Source organism: Enhydra lutris, unplaced genomic scaffold (assembly GCF_002288905.1).
Source record: "Enhydra lutris kenyoni isolate GAN:26980312 unplaced genomic scaffold, ASM228890v2 scaffoldscaffold40, whole genome shotgun sequence".
In the NCBI taxonomy this organism is placed as follows: Eukaryota; Metazoa; Chordata; class Mammalia; order Carnivora; family Mustelidae; genus Enhydra; species Enhydra lutris.
Window position 1 is genome coordinate 16968571 of NW_019154124.1, and position 16029 is coordinate 16984599.

A 16029-nucleotide genomic window follows, 5' to 3' on the forward strand; every position below is an offset into this window, starting at 1 on the left:
AATGGGAAGAACACTCTCCTCATTCTGCAAATATAAGCAAGAGGTCTTCTTAGACAACAGAGGGCAAAACATATCAGTGGCCCAAAAAACTGCAACATCGTGGGTGTTCTTGGTTTACTCAGTAAGCATGGTCCTTGAATAAGGTGTTGAATAAATCTTAATCTTGTAAATCAAATACTATCTTAAAGCCCTGGAGGAACTCACTCCTTCGAACAACACTGTGGTATATTACTTTGCTGAACCCCATTTTCTATAGAATTTCTTAACTGGGGACCATGATTCCTTAGACATCTATGGATAGAATTTACAGAATGCATGAACTTGTATGGGGAAAACATTCATCTTTATTTTCTTTTTTTTTTTTTTTTTTTTTTTTTTTTTTGACAGAGAGAGAGATCATAAGTAGGCAGAGAGGCAGGCAGAGAGAGGAGGAAGCAGGCTCACTGCTGAGCAGAGCGCCCGATGTGGGGCTCGATCCCAGGACCCTGAGATCATGACCCGAGCCGAAGGCAGAGGCTTAACCCACTGAGCTACCCAGGCGCCCCTCATCTTTATTTTCAATAATCACTTGAACTTTGTACTTTCTTCCACTACAATTGTTGTCACCACACCATCAGCATTTAGCAGAAGCACCAGTAATTTTGCCAACAATTGAGATTTCAGATATTCTCATATCACATTACAGTTGTTGCAGATAACTCCAAATATCGCTTAAGCTCATCAACTTGGAATTACAGTAATCATTAGATTGCTGCTAGAGCTTATTATTTATTATATTGCTAATAAAATGTATATGTTACTAGACCACAAATGTATTCACTTTATTGATGACTTTAGTACAATTGCTTTCCTTTGCGATCTTATTATTGTAATTTATACATATAAAATATTATACTAAGGAGGCCATAGGCTTCACGAGACTGTCACACCAATTGGCAGCACAAAAAAACAGTAAAGAATTCCTGCTACAAACCAAATGGACCTGTCTTTCTTCCCTCAAACACATTCTACACTTTGGGCCAAAATACCTTCTTTCCTCCTTTTATTACCACAAATCAAAACCTTGTCTCCCCATCATGTGTAGACATAGGCCACCTCCTTCATGAAGAAACTCCTGATCCCATTCCTCTGGACGGGATGGTATTTTAAACCTCTCTTTTCACATTATCACATTCTACCTTGTAACTAGTTATAGATAGTCTTTGACTCATTTAAAATCACCTCAAAGGCAAGTTCCGTTCTTCATCATTGAGTGGCCAACAGCATCAAGTGGCCTCTTGACAGCTCTGCCTATTCTAGGCTGCCCCACCTCTACATTGTCCCCATTTCTCTACATATACAAACCAAAGAACTGCTGTTCATGTCAGTCCTCTTTTATTCTGAAGAATAAAACCAATTCCTCTGTGTGGCATTCAAGGCCCTTTTAGAACCCATTACCTCCTTCAGTATCAGTCTTCATCTCTTCAATCTATGAGCCCTGTGTCTCCTCAATTCCCAAACTCCCACACAGTTTCACATCTCCATGCTTTCACTTCTGGCAATCCCTCCTCCTGGAATGCTCTATGTCATTTTGGATAGAAAGGAGAAAATGACACCCTCAACATTTCCAAAATAACACTTATCTTCAAGGGAGTCCTACCCAGATTCACACAGACAAGCAAGAGAAACAGACTGGTGGCAACAATGGCACTCCACTACCTGAGTTTTATCACTGAAAATTTTCAACAGAAAATCCCATTCCAAAACACCATATTTGTGTTTTAACACTTTGTGACAGTGCTCTGATGTTTCAGAGCCAGGATGAAACAATGCATTCCCCCTCACCTGTCACCATCTGAAATTCAAGGCCATTGCCAAACCCTCTCACCATATTGCTCTGGCCTCCTGCCCTATGACCTAGTCCCCAAAGTTGACCTAACTCCCAATTCTTTCCACCAATCCCTATGTAATTTCCTTGGCAAACAAATGTTCTCACCACCACGGAATCACATTATGGAATGTTAACCCCAAGTCCCCATAACCATCTCCAGCAGATATTACAAAAACAAATAGTAATGTAAGCTTTTTCCCACACCATCACTGATCCTTCCTGCCTTCAGTGAAACATACTCTGCCTTGGAAACTCCTGGAGGTTAGCTTTGTCACCTCTATTTTTCCTTGACGTCATCTCCCATTCACCTCCAAGGGCTCTCCAATGATATCCAGTGAGGATGAATGTACTACAACTTGTGCCATCTTTTAGAACTTTGGGTCACCCAATCTCTGATCTAACAGTTCCTAAACCTTCTGGAATCCATCACTCCCTCTCGCTCTGCACATCAGCAACCATTCCCATGGTTCACATAGGATCTTATCACCATGGCCTAAATGATTAAACCTGATGCACCATTCTCTAAACACTGCCATCTATCCTACCAGTATTAATAGTCATTCCATCTAAACATTCTCCTCCAGCTCACAAAATCCTCCTTTCTCTTTATATATCCAACTTCTTTTAATCTGGAAAACAAACAAAAAATAAAACACTTATTTAAAATTCATCCTTCCCTACAGAACATAATTTTGGCTCCATCCAACCCTCTAAATACCACATAAATCATAAGATACTTAAAAGAAATAGTGCCTTATTTAACTGGCATCCCCCAGAACTTAATACAATTCCTGGTATGCACTGGGTACTTAATGCACAATTCCATCTAGTCCCATAGGGTCTTTTTCTATTGTGTCTATGTTCACAAATCTATATATTCAGTTCACGATTCTTTTTTTATAAAGGTTTTATTTATTCATTTAGTAGAGAGAGAACATGAGAGGAGAGAGGTCAGCAGGAGAAGCAGACTCTCTGCTGAGCAGAGAGCCCAATGAGGGACTCAATCCCGGGACCCCAGGACCATGACCTGAGCCAAAGGCAGTTGCCCAACCAACTGAGCCACCCAGGTGCCCCTCAGTTCACAATTCTTAACTGAGCTTGGATTCATAATTCCAAATGTCCATTAGATATTTCTATATGGTTATCTGACCTCAGTATGACCAAAATAGAATCTGAATACTCACCACTCTCACTCCAACTAAATATGTTGTTCATCCTAGCCTAATAAATAGCCATCACCACATGCAGTGCTGGTGCTTACAACCTGGCCTTTCCTCTTTTTATTCTATCAACTGGATAAGTCATGTGCATTCTTTCCCCTCCCCTCTGAGCCCCCACTGTTATTGCCCTTAGTTCAGGCCATCCTCATCTTTTGCCTGGACTTTTGCTATAGACTCCTATCTTGTCTTTCCTCTAGTTTCTTACTTAAATAACTATAATAGTTCCCCTAGTTTCTGGATAAATTGCAAACTCTTTATCATATCAAATGATATCAAATATCAAACCCATCCATCCTTCCTTAGCCTCTACCCAGGCTTAATCTAGAATACTTAGTGCCTGACCAAAGTAGCTGCCTAATACACTGATGAACAAATATCATTGATCACTCTCTCCATACAGAAAGTCTACACAATAACTCATCCCAAACTATGTGCAGTTCCTCAAACATACCACACCAGAAAAGGGATGGCATTCTCTTCTGCCTGGAATGGTTTTCAGTTATCCTCCTATCTACTTGAAAACTCCTACTCAATCTTCTGGACCCAAATCAGACCCAAACCTGAATGCAAATCAAAGACTTCTGTGAAGCCTTGACGGATTGCATCCCAGGAAGAGCTAAGTGTCCCTGGTATACACTATAGAATCTCCACTTTGGGGCCTAACTTACTTCATGGCAATTTTTGTTTACAAATACCATTCCTTTATTAGATTGTACATTCCATGCTGGCAGGGACAAGAGCAGATCTCTCTAGGTATCTCAGTGCCTAGGAATGAGCCTGCTGCAAAGCAATTGCTAGAAAATACTGATTAAACAGATCTTTCAGAGCCCAGGGCAGATGTCAGCCCTCCAATGAAGCTGCCTCATCAGAAGGTGTTGCTCCTCCCACTATCATACCACTTACCACACTCTGAGGACTCACTCCCCACATTTGCAGAGTCCAGAGTGAGAGAAACAGACGATTAAGTAAAGTAGGCTCATCTTATTTTATCTACTTTGACAAATTACCTTCATGGTGAGCTGGAAGACCAGGTTGAAATTTAAAATTCCCAAACTCCTCCAAGTTCCAGTTCAGAACCAGGTGGGTGGGAAAAGTCAGCCTCTGTCCACATGCAAACTAACTTTAAACCACCTGCAAACTAACTTTAAACCACGATGCACCTTACACACATGATTACAAGCACCCCAACCTGCACTTCAGAGCTCCGTCCACATCACTAAAAAGCTGCCCTTTGACACTGCCCCTACTTCTCTTGTCCAGGGATGCTCACATGAGTAGCATAGGTAGACCCAGAGTAGGGACCTGCACAGGTCCTGGAAGATGACTTGAGCCATCTGGGAAGTGAAGTCCAGGGTCCCAAGTACCCAGGGTCTAGAACAAGATGGTGTGGATACTTGGGTGGACACCTCCCCATAACCCTCTGACTTCTCTCCCCACAGAGGTGGCTAATGTGAGACCTTTGAAAGGAAGGGCCCAGGGCCCTGGGTTCAAGGGACTGAAGTAGTTAGAGTGGAGTCACTACACCCATGCCTGTCCTCTCATGGATTGCAAACCCACCGAGGCTTAGTTTTCAATGCTGCTTCCCAGAAAAGGAGAGAGAGGGCACTCCTATCCAGCTTCCAACCCCACAAAGGATCAACTTCGCCCCTCAGAGCTTGCGTACAAGAGAAGCTGAATAAACAGTTTTTTCATAAATGAATTAACAAAGACTCCTTTTATACTTAGAACAATTAACAATTCTAGCATTGGGGGTATTTTTTGCTAACTCTTCCATTGTTTCTCAACCTTATAGTCCCTCAAGCCTGATCTCCCCTAAAAGATCTTAAGTTCCTAACAGGTTTTCTATCTCACATAAAGATCCCAGTGTCCTAAACATAATCTACACTCAATAAATATTGGTTGGACTTTTTTACAAGTCATCCTCATTAGCATATTGAGGTTTTTATTTTTTCCAGTCATCTCAGTAGTGGCATTGTGAGTTGTTACCCAAATGGTAACAGTGACTATCATAACAGAAAGCTCCTCAGAGTAATTTTAACCTGTTGCTGGTAGTAATTTGTTCTTAATTTTTAAAAAAAAACAGTGTAGCTATAACTATTTTACTAGTAAAATACAATAGCTGTTGTTAATAGTGTTTGGGCAAATGAAAACTAACAATTAAACCTGTGCTGATAAACCAGTCAGAGGAAAGAGTAAGAGACAAGAATGACAGGTTTAAAAGACAGTAACTGAGAAATTGAATTTGTTTGAAGTTGTTGGGGGAAAATTTGGTTGAAGGAAGAAATGATAAACCCCAGTTTTGACTTCTCAACTCCAGGTGAGATTCGGCAACCTCATCAAAATTGAGGCAGTCCTGGGATGCCTGAGTGGTACAATCAGTTAAGTGTCTGCCTTCAGCTCAGGTCATAATCCCAGGGTCCTGGGATCAAGCCCCACATGGAGCTCCCGGCTCCATCCAGAGCCTGCTTCTCCCTCTCCCTCTGCCTGCCTCTCTGCCTACTTGTGCTCTAACCCTCTGTCAAATAAATAAATAAAATCTTTTAAAAAAATTGAAGCAGGCTTTGATTTTAAAAAGAGACTACTAAGATCATTATAAGGAAGTAGAGAGATCTATGCAAGCTTCTTTAACATGACGCCAAAGCTCACGCGTGCGTGTGCGCGCGCGTACACGCACACACACACACACAATTAAGATCTTGAGAGCATTTGTTCCATTACCATTTTCTTGCTGGTGTCCTTGAATGTCTATAAATCAGAGCAATCTGATTTGAAAATCAGATTATAAATGAGTCCTGTCCTGTGCCAAGAGATTCCAGGAGATTCTAGGCAGAAGGTTCTACAAGAACCTTCTGTCCATTAAAGGATGTTTATAAAGGGAGCTATTTTTTGTAATAGCTTTATTGAGATATAACTCACATATAATCCAATTCAACCACTTAAAGTGTGCAATTCAATGGGTTTTAGTATATTCACAGGGCTGTGCAACCACTACCACAATTTAATTTTAGAACACTTCTGTCCCTGCAAAAAGAAATTCTAGTCATTTGTAGTCATTCCCCGATCCCTTGTTCCCTGAGGCATAGGTAACCATCAGTCTACTTTTTTTCTCTATGGATTTGCCCATTCTGGACATTTCAGATATATAGAATCATATATGTGGTCTCTTGCGTCTTTGTGTCTGACCTCCTTCACTTAGAATAACATTCCCAAGGTTAAACCATGTTGTACCATGTTTCAGTACTGTAGTCCTTTTTAATGCCTAGTAACATTCCTTTGTATGGATAGTCCACGTGCAAACTAACTTTCAGCTATACAATAAAAAAAAGTCATGGGGATGTAAGATACAGTGCAGGGAATGTAGTCAGCATTTTTGTAATAACTTTGCATGGTGACAGAGGGTAACTAGACTTATCATGGGCATCATTTTGTAATATATATAAATATCAAATCACTACAATTATACCTGAAACTAATAGGATACTATATATCAATTATACCTCAGTAAGAAATTAACATTTTTAACATTTAATTTCATTTTATTTTTTTCATGTTCCAAGATTCATTGTTTATGCACCACACCCAGTGTTCCATGCAATATGTGTCCTCCTTAATATCCACCACCAGGCTCACCCATCCCCCCATCTCCCTCCCCTCCAAAACCCTCAGTTTGTTTCTCAGAATCCAGTTTCTCATCTTTCGTCTCCCCCTCCGATTTACCATAATTCACTTTTCCTTTCCTTCTCCTAATGTCCTCCATTTTATTCCCTATGCTCCACAAGTAAGTGAAACCATATAATTGACTTTCTCTGCTTGACTTATTTCACTCACCATAATCTCCTCCAGTCCTATCCATGTTGATACAAAAGTTGGGTATTCATCCTTTCTGATGGCTAAGTAACATTCCATTGTACGTATGGACCACATCTTCTTTAGCCATTCATCTGTTAAAGGGCATCTGGGCTCTTTCCACAGTTTGGCAATTGTGGACATTGCTGCTAGGAACACTGAGGTACATATGGCCCTTCTTTTCACTACATCTGTATCTTTGGGGTAAATACCCAGCAATGCAATTGAAGGGTCACAAGGTACCTCTATTTTTAATTTTTTGAGGATAGAGGTAACATTTCTCAACTTCATAAAATCTATCTATGAAAAACCCACAGTGAATATCATTCTCAATGGGGAAAAACTGACATCTTTCCCACTGAGATCAGGAACATGACAAGGATGCCCACTCTCACCACTGTTGTTCGAAATAGTACTAGAAGTCCTAGCAACACAAAGTCCAGACAACACAAAGAAATAAAATGTATTCAAATTGGCAAAGAAGAAAAACTCTCTCTCTTTGCAGACGACATGATACTTTATATGGAAAACCCAAAAGACTCCACCCCCAAACTACTAGAACTCATACAGCAATTCAGTAATGTAGCAGGATACAAAATCAATGCACAGAAATCAGTTGCTTTCTTATACAGTAGCAATGAAAATACAGAAAGGGAAATTAGAGAATCGATTCCATTTACTATAGCACCAAGAACCATAAGATACCTGGGAATAAACCTAACCAAAGTGGTAAAGGATCTGTACTCGAAGAACTGCAGAACACTCATGAAAGAAATTGAAGAAGACACAAAAAGATGGAAAAGCATTCCATGCTCATGGATCGGAAGAATAAACATTGTTAAAATGTCTATACTGCCCAGAGCAATCTATACTTTCAATGCCATCCCGATCAAAATTCCACTGGCATTCTTCAAAGTGCTGGAACAAACAATCCTAAAATTTGTATGGAACCAGAAAAGACCCCGAATCGCTAAGGAAATGTTCAAAAAGAAAAAGAAAGCTGGGGACATTATGTTGCCTGATTTCAAGCTTTACTACAAAGCTGTGATCACCAAGACAGCATGGTACTGGCACAAAAACAGCATAGACCAATGGGACAGAGTAGAGAGTCCAGTATGGACCCTCAACTCCATGGTCAAATAAGCTTCAACAAAGCAGGAAAAAATACCTAGTGGAAAAAAAGGCAGTCTCTTCAATAAATGGTGCTGGGAAAATTCGACAGTTATGTATAGAAGAATAAAACTCAACCATTTTCTCACTCCATACACAAACGTAAACTCAAAATGGAGGAAAGACCTCAGCGTGTAGCAGGAATCTATCAAAATCCTAGAAGAGAAGATAGGCAGTAACCTCTTCAACACTGGCCACAGCAACTTCTTTCGAGACACGTCTCCAAAGGCAAAGGAAACAAAACAAAAATGAACTTTTGGGACTTCATCAAGATCAAAAGCTTCTGCACAGCACAGGAAACAGTCAACAAAACAAAGAGGCAACCCATGGAATGGGAGAAGATATTTGCAAATGACACTACAGAAAATGGGCTGAAAACCAAGATCTATAAAGAACTCCTCAAACTCAACACCCAAAAAACAGATGATCACGTCAAAAAATGGGCAGAAGACATAAACAGACACTTCTCCAAAGAAGACATACAAATGGCTAACCGTCACATGAAAAATGTTCATCATCACTAGCCATCAGGGAAACTCAAATTAAAATCACATTGAAATACCACCTTATACCAGTTAGAATGGTCCAAATCAACAGGACAAGAAAGAAATTAACATTTTTAAATTAAAATTGCATTTTGCTTATTTTCTTTAAAAATTTTATTAAATTTTTATTTAAAAATAAAATTTCATTTATTTAAAATAATTTTTTAAAATTTTAAAGAAAAAATAAAAATTTCATGTCTATTGGTGCTTTTACTTAAATTCTCTTCAGAAGATCTCCAGTTTGGGGCATCTGGGTGGCTCAGTGGGTTAAAGCCTCTGCCTTCGGCTCAGGTCATGACCCCATCCCAGGGTCCTGGGATGGAGCCCCACATTGGGCTCTCTGCTTGGCAGGGAGCCTGCTTCCCTTCCTCCCCCTCTGCCTGCCTCTCTGCCTACTTGTGATCTCTGTCTGTCAAATAAATAAATAAAATCTTTTTTAAAAAAAGACAAAGAAAAAGAAAATCTCCAGTTTCCAGACACGTGTAGATATGATAAACTATGTTCTGCTACTCAGTGAAGTTGGAGAGGGTACTTCTCTAGCCTTCAATTTCCTCACCTATAAGGTAGAAACTATATCAGTACCTACCTATAAAGTTACTAGGATTCTTAAGATCTGTTAATCTAGTATAGTGATTTCCCATAGGAAGAAATCATTAAATATTAGGTTTCATCTTAAACCTGATTGATTTATAATTACAAAATTACACACTAATTGTACAAGTAAAAAATATAGACATGGGTTTTTAAGTTCATAATCTTCCTCTCAGCTCTATATTCACTCCCAGATGTTGCCAACGTAAAGTGTGGTGTACCTCTTTTCACACCATTCTCTGCACTTATACAAATTTATAAAACAAAAATGCACATTTAAAGACATTTTCCGGGACGCCTGGGTGGCTCAGTTGGTTAAGCAGCTGCCTTCGGCTCAGGTCATGATCCCAGCATCCTGGGATCGAGTCCCACATCGGGCTCCTTGCTCTGCAGGGAGCCTGCTTCTCCCTCTGCCTCTGCCTGCCATTCTGTCTGCCTGTGCTCGCTCTCTCTCCCTCTCTCTCTCTGATAAATAAATAAAATAAATAAATAAATAAATAAAAAGAAAGAAAGACATTTTCCTTTTTTTTCTTTTACTTTAATATATATCACACACGATGCTGAAATATACCTTTAAAAAAAAAAAACAAAAAAATCTGGCCATCCTTTCTGGTCAATATATATCTAACTTTCAATTTTAATAGCCATACCATATTCCACGGTATAAGTGCAGCCTAATATATTCATCATTCCCATTACTGATGTACATACAGAGTATTTTTCAGTTGCCATTGTACAAATGCTGCCATAAAATTGCTATTAATGAAGTAATAAGTAGTAGTCATAACCATGATTTTGTTATTATCATTATATCCATATCTTTACCCTCCCAAGTCCAACCTAGGCCCATTCCCTACCTCGTTGATGCCAAGGAACAGAACTTTTATAGACCAACAATGGAGAAGCAGATTATCATAATACAGGATTTTAAGCAGAGGAAATCTGAGGGAAAATAAACTAACTCAAATGGACAAGTCCAGGGACCCAGACCCTCAGGGAAGACACGACAGGGCATTCTGGAGAGGAAAGAAAGGGCATTTGAGGAGAAAAAAGAGAGAGAAAATGATCAGACCAGAAGAGCCAGAGACAGTAATTTTCCTAAAAAAAGCTCTGCTCTTAGCCAGACATGCTTGGCAGTGGGTGAATTTTTGATGTTCTAGCCAACATAGTCATTTTCCTTAATGTTAGAGATAGCATCCTCTTTTAGATCAACTACTGCTTTCTGGAAACAATTTTTTAAATTTTTAATTAGTATTTAAACATTTGCAATTAAGCCTAATTACGCCATAAATAAATAAATGAATTCAAAGTTATCCAAAACAGGGCCAGTGGAAATATATGATAAAACTGCGTGATTTGCTGAATGAATTTTAATATCATCCTAGAACTTGACTTTCTGTGATGCATCTCTCCATTTCATGTGCAAACCTGCCACTGGAGCATGTATGTTTATAAAAGCCTCTTACTAAACTTCCCTCAGTGGGCTTTGGTCATCACAGCACTAAAATGAGAGCTGAAAATTATTGGATTATAAGGTATTTCATCCATAGCTTCCTCATGGCATGGACTCTGGGATATCTTACAGCAAGCTCCAGTGTCCCATGAATGAATTTACTATAAACCTCACAAATGCCACTCCCTTTCCAAGAGCCAAACAAATTTAGAGAGAACACAGGGGAAATGATCCAATTTTTTTATTTCTGGAAATATATGCTATGTGGAAAGAGTTTTTATCCAGAAGGAAAACTTCTGGATTTTACTGGCTCACTAAAATATAAACCATTTAGTGACTTTTTTTTTAACCTAAGATTAAGCTTTCTTTCGTCTGTTTGCACATGCCGACCCAAAATAGCTGCCTCCGTATAAGAAAAAAAAAAAAAAATGTGTTTGTACAAAAAAGAAAATGTATACCCCAGAAGCCATGATCTCCCTTTTACTGGGGTGGTATTTTATGGGGTTTTTAAATCTGGTGGTTTATCAAATTTCTGTAATGACATGAAAGAGAATAGGGATTGCCTATCAACCCTAAAAATTCTCAAGAAATTCACAAGGGACTCACTACAAATAAGGAAGTGCTGACAGCTGAACACTAGCACTTGCCCAGAAACCCAGTCAGGTAAACACATATGCTAACTGAGATTTAATATTCTGTTGCAAGACAGAAAAATTAATAACTCTTTTAATTGACAGATTCTTTATTTCCTTTTACCAGGGAAGGTCTAGATGGTCCCCCAAATCACCCGTATATGTATTAAATCTTGGCAGCATGCAGCTGTTTCCTCTGTGGCCTTCAGGTCCCACCACCCTTCATTTCCCACAAGACAGCACATTTAAATCTTTCAAGGGGCCTTTTAGAACCAGGCCACCCTGTTTCTCTTCACAGGAGATACTGAGAGCCTATTTGTCATGAGCAATAAAGGATCTAGCAAGGTCTGCAGACAGGCCCAGAGGAGGCCCACCTGCTCGTTCCTAACCCAAGGATTGAGTAGTTTCTGTCAGTTGTGGTCTTTCCAACAATTTTGCAATCAACCCATCTCACACGTCTTCCTCGATCATCAATTTCAGTAACAAGTGGATGGCCATTTAACAGTAAGGGGGCTGTCAATATGACACAAAGTCACAACATTTCATAATGACATCTAACAGGGCCCCTGTCGTTCACTCGATAGCACTGCATCATTTCTACAAGTCCGGAGTTAGAGGCAGAATGTCCCTTGCACTCATCCAGCTCTGTGGGTTCCTAAGATGGGGAGCCAAAGGTAGAGGAAGAGGATGTTCTCTCTAAATCAGCTCTTCCTGCTTCCTTGGTCACTCCCAGCCAGTCCTTGCACACGCAGGCTCCCTTCCAGTTTTCAACATTCTCCTTACATCCATAGCTCTCCTCCTCCACACCCTGCTGTTTGTCACACACATGAAAATCCCCAGGGCCTATCCCAAAACTACCACCTGAGCTGGGCCATTTTCTCTCAATAAAGGCTCTCAAACACCTTTTTGCAGGAGGTTGCAAGCTCTCTGGTAGCGGAGACTAGGTCTAATTCATCTTTCTATCTCTAGAGCCTTCCACTTATATACAGTAACTTTTCATTAAGTCCTAATATTAATAGCAATAATAATTATAGAACAGCAACATCTCTTGAGCACTTACTTTGCACCAAGAACTCTGCTGAACATGTTATTTGCATCCTCTCCTTTGGTCTTCACAAATGCATTGCAAGAGAAGGAACAGAATGATCCCACTTTAAAGGTGAAGACACTGAGGTTTAGATAAGTCATTCGCTCAAGATCACAGACACACAATAGGTGGGGGAAAAGAGAATGAAATCAAGGTTCATCTGACTCCAGAGCCCAAGCTTTTTAGTCTTTCTCCTAAGTGGATTCAATTAGGCCTTCACCTATTTTAACCCTTAGGTGCTGCCACCAGGAATCCTGCAGACAGAATGAGATGAACAGTCTACTCCTTGGAAAACTTTTTGGCTACTCTGATTTCCCTCTATTGCTGATAATTGCCAGTACCAGGGGACTACAGAGCCAGCAGATAATGTTGTTGATGAGATCAGCACTTATCTATTTTGGTGCCTTGTGGGAGTGTATCGAACAGTGCACTTGGAATTTTACACTTTGTTCTTCTTGTGGTGGGCTCCCATTTAACCAGCATTTGATGAGGGAGAGCTGAACAAGACCCAGGCAAGGATGTTGCACCACGATTCTAATTCATCCAACTATCATAATGCCTTTCACATGGTGTTTATTCTGCTCCCATCTACCTCTCTTGCATAATCACCATCAATTTAGTTTCCAGTGGTTCTGCCTGCTGAGCAGGTGATGAACAATTTCCAGGCGCTAACTTCAACCTGCAAATGGCCCCATCATCACTTCCCCACACATACTCTCTTGTGTTCCCAGGTGTTATGTAAAGTTCAGTTACTAAGCTTTCTGGGCTGTGAGCTGCCTGTCTTCCTGGAACTATGTAAGCAAGACGAGAAAACTGTAAGCCATTAGCTTGCTTCTAAGATTTGGAGACATGAAGCTTAGCTGAGGTTTACTGGCAATTGGGTTTGTCCTTATTCCAAATCCTTCCAGCTCTGGCCCCCATTAAGTTTCTTTGAGTACACCCTTTTCTTTTCTCATTTCCCAATACACTAAAGTTTCTTTTCTGGGGCTGAATCATAAATTACAAGGTGTAATCTAAAGGAAAACATTTATTCTGGAGTCTCATTAACTCAGAGGAGAGTGATAGTGTTTATTCCTAGCATGATGGAGTGGACTCCTGGAGACGTGAAAAAGGCCAAGCCCTCTTCCTAATCCTTAAACATGTGCACACACACACACACACACACACACGCACACACACACACAATGATTAATATTCACAACAGTGAAAGTACCCGGATACAAGGAGGCAGCAACACTGTACTAGACAGTCTCTTATTCTTCAAACACCATGTTTGAAGCTCCTTTTAGTTATTTACTGGCAACCATACACAATTATTCACCCAATGTACAAGTCTTTAAGACATTGTTTCTCAGCCCCAAAACTCAGCTCCTTAACTCTGCACAGTGATGCTGGGGCTGGAGAACTGCTAACCCCATTGTCCTTTGTCAGGTAGCTCTATATTCATGTCTACCAATAGGGGGCACTAGAAGGAAACTGCAAGGTAAAAGTCAGGAGGTGCCACAATCTCCTTCCTGTCTGCTTCTTGTACCTGGTAGCATCAATTGGATGCTGATAGACCCCCTCATCCCAGAAGGGGAGGCTGGTTCCAGTCTCCTCCTCTTTGTGCCCCATTCAGAAGTAGCCTTATCACTCCCAGGCCCAGAGCCTCTGCCCTGAGCTGTTGAGGTATCCGTAGCTGATGGTACCCCCCTCCTCAGAGGTCTGATGCCAGCTCTGTGAGACATCCCCTGAGCCTCAGGGTTCGATCAACCCCACCCCTCCTTCCCTTTGTTCCCTGGCCCTGGGAGTGGCCACTGCTTCATGCAAATCTTATCTCTGTGTTACCTCGGTGCTCCCTTTGTGCTTTTTCTAAAACATGTTTAACCAATTCCCTATCTCCAATCTTTTCTGCTAAAAGCTCTACTGTGAGTTCTGACTGGCCCCAGTGGGTACTCCCTTTATTAACCATAACCAGCACCCTGCCTAATCCCTGAGCAAAATCCTAACCATTTTGCTCCTGGAAAACTTGTCTTCTCTCTGCCATATCTTCTGATTCTCATGGTGTACACCTGGATGCTAATTTACATCAATGGATGGAGGTGGAAGGGAAGGCAAGGCATCGAGGTAAAATACCCCAAGAACCAGAGGCCATGTCTGAGCATACATTCCTTCCCAGCTGGAATGGGGTGCAGGAAGATCAAGTGGGAGCAAAGCTCCCTGTAGAATCTAAAGCGGAACAAGCAAAGGAGACTTCTTGCTAAGATACTTAGAAAACAGAATCAGAAACTAAATTAGTGACACTCATATTTTAGTAATTCCATTAATTCACAATGGCCTTATAAATAGACAAGTTACAGGCACTGCCACTACTTATTAAATGGGCACCAGGAAGAAACTACAGCTCAATATTACCCTCTCTCCCTCCCATTCTTTTCCACAGTCAGCGAAAACCCACCTTTTGAGATTCACTTTCTTGGCTCACCTCCTAGCTTTTTCCAAGGCCCTTGTCCAGAATTGCAGTGAGGGAAATGACTTGTGATTTACAGTCTTCATCACTTCACTAAGAAGCGGCCTCTTGGCCACCTTTTAATCAGATGGCTAGCTGAGATAGGAGCTTTGAGAAGATGGGACTATTTCATGAAAAGAAATGAGGAAGGATAATTCTGGGGCTCTTAGTAGGGCTTCATTAGACACTTCTAAGTGCAAGTCTTGGATCTGCCACTTTCTAGCCTGAGCCTTGGTTTCCTCAGCTGCAAAATGGGAGTGATAATGACCCCACAGGACCTTCAAAAGGATGAGATCTAACATATGGAATGTCCTTGGCATAATGTCCTGGCAGAGAGTCACTTGGCCATGGAAATTTTGATTAAACCTGGCTTGAAGGGAATCATACTAGTTGTCTCAGACTCTAACAAGTTTCCATTTTTTAAAAGATTTTATTTATTTATTCATGGGTGCGGGGAGTGGAGAGAAAGAGACAAGCAGACTCCATGCCGAGCACAGAGCCCAATGTGGGGCTTGATCCCACGACCCTGAGATCATAACCTGAGCTGAAACCAAGAGTCGGACATTCAACCCACTGAGCCACCCTGGAGCCCCGCCATCCTTTTTTTTTTTTTTTTTTAAAGTAACAAGGGTGACCTTGGGCTTCTGTCCTAACACATCTGTGGGTAAAGAACAGGACTGGTGATGTCCCCTGTCCCAGTGTCCCTCTTCTCAGATCAAAAAGAGTAACTACATCTCCTTGACCTCCAGAAGAGGTCATGGGTGCCTGGGTAACCAAAAATCCACTTAATAGGCCTCTGCCCTGCACACAGCAGAATGAACTGGGCCATTATGCCACTGTGGTGCCATTTGTGTGATTCCAGGGAACCTGAAGGAGAATTTGGATTTGGGCGATGAAAGTAAGAGTGTGGCAGACAAAAGAGGGAGAGCCCTTCAAAAGATCTACTCTGGCCACTTGGGGCTTTACCTGCGAAGGGCCTGGTCACTCTTTTCTCTCTCTGATTTCCCTCATGTATTTATAATTCTATGCAAGTATGTCATTATATCATTTTTAACCAACACAGTAGCAAGAGCATAGCAAGCCTAACACTTTTACATTCTAGGCACTTCCTAAATGCTTACTTACAT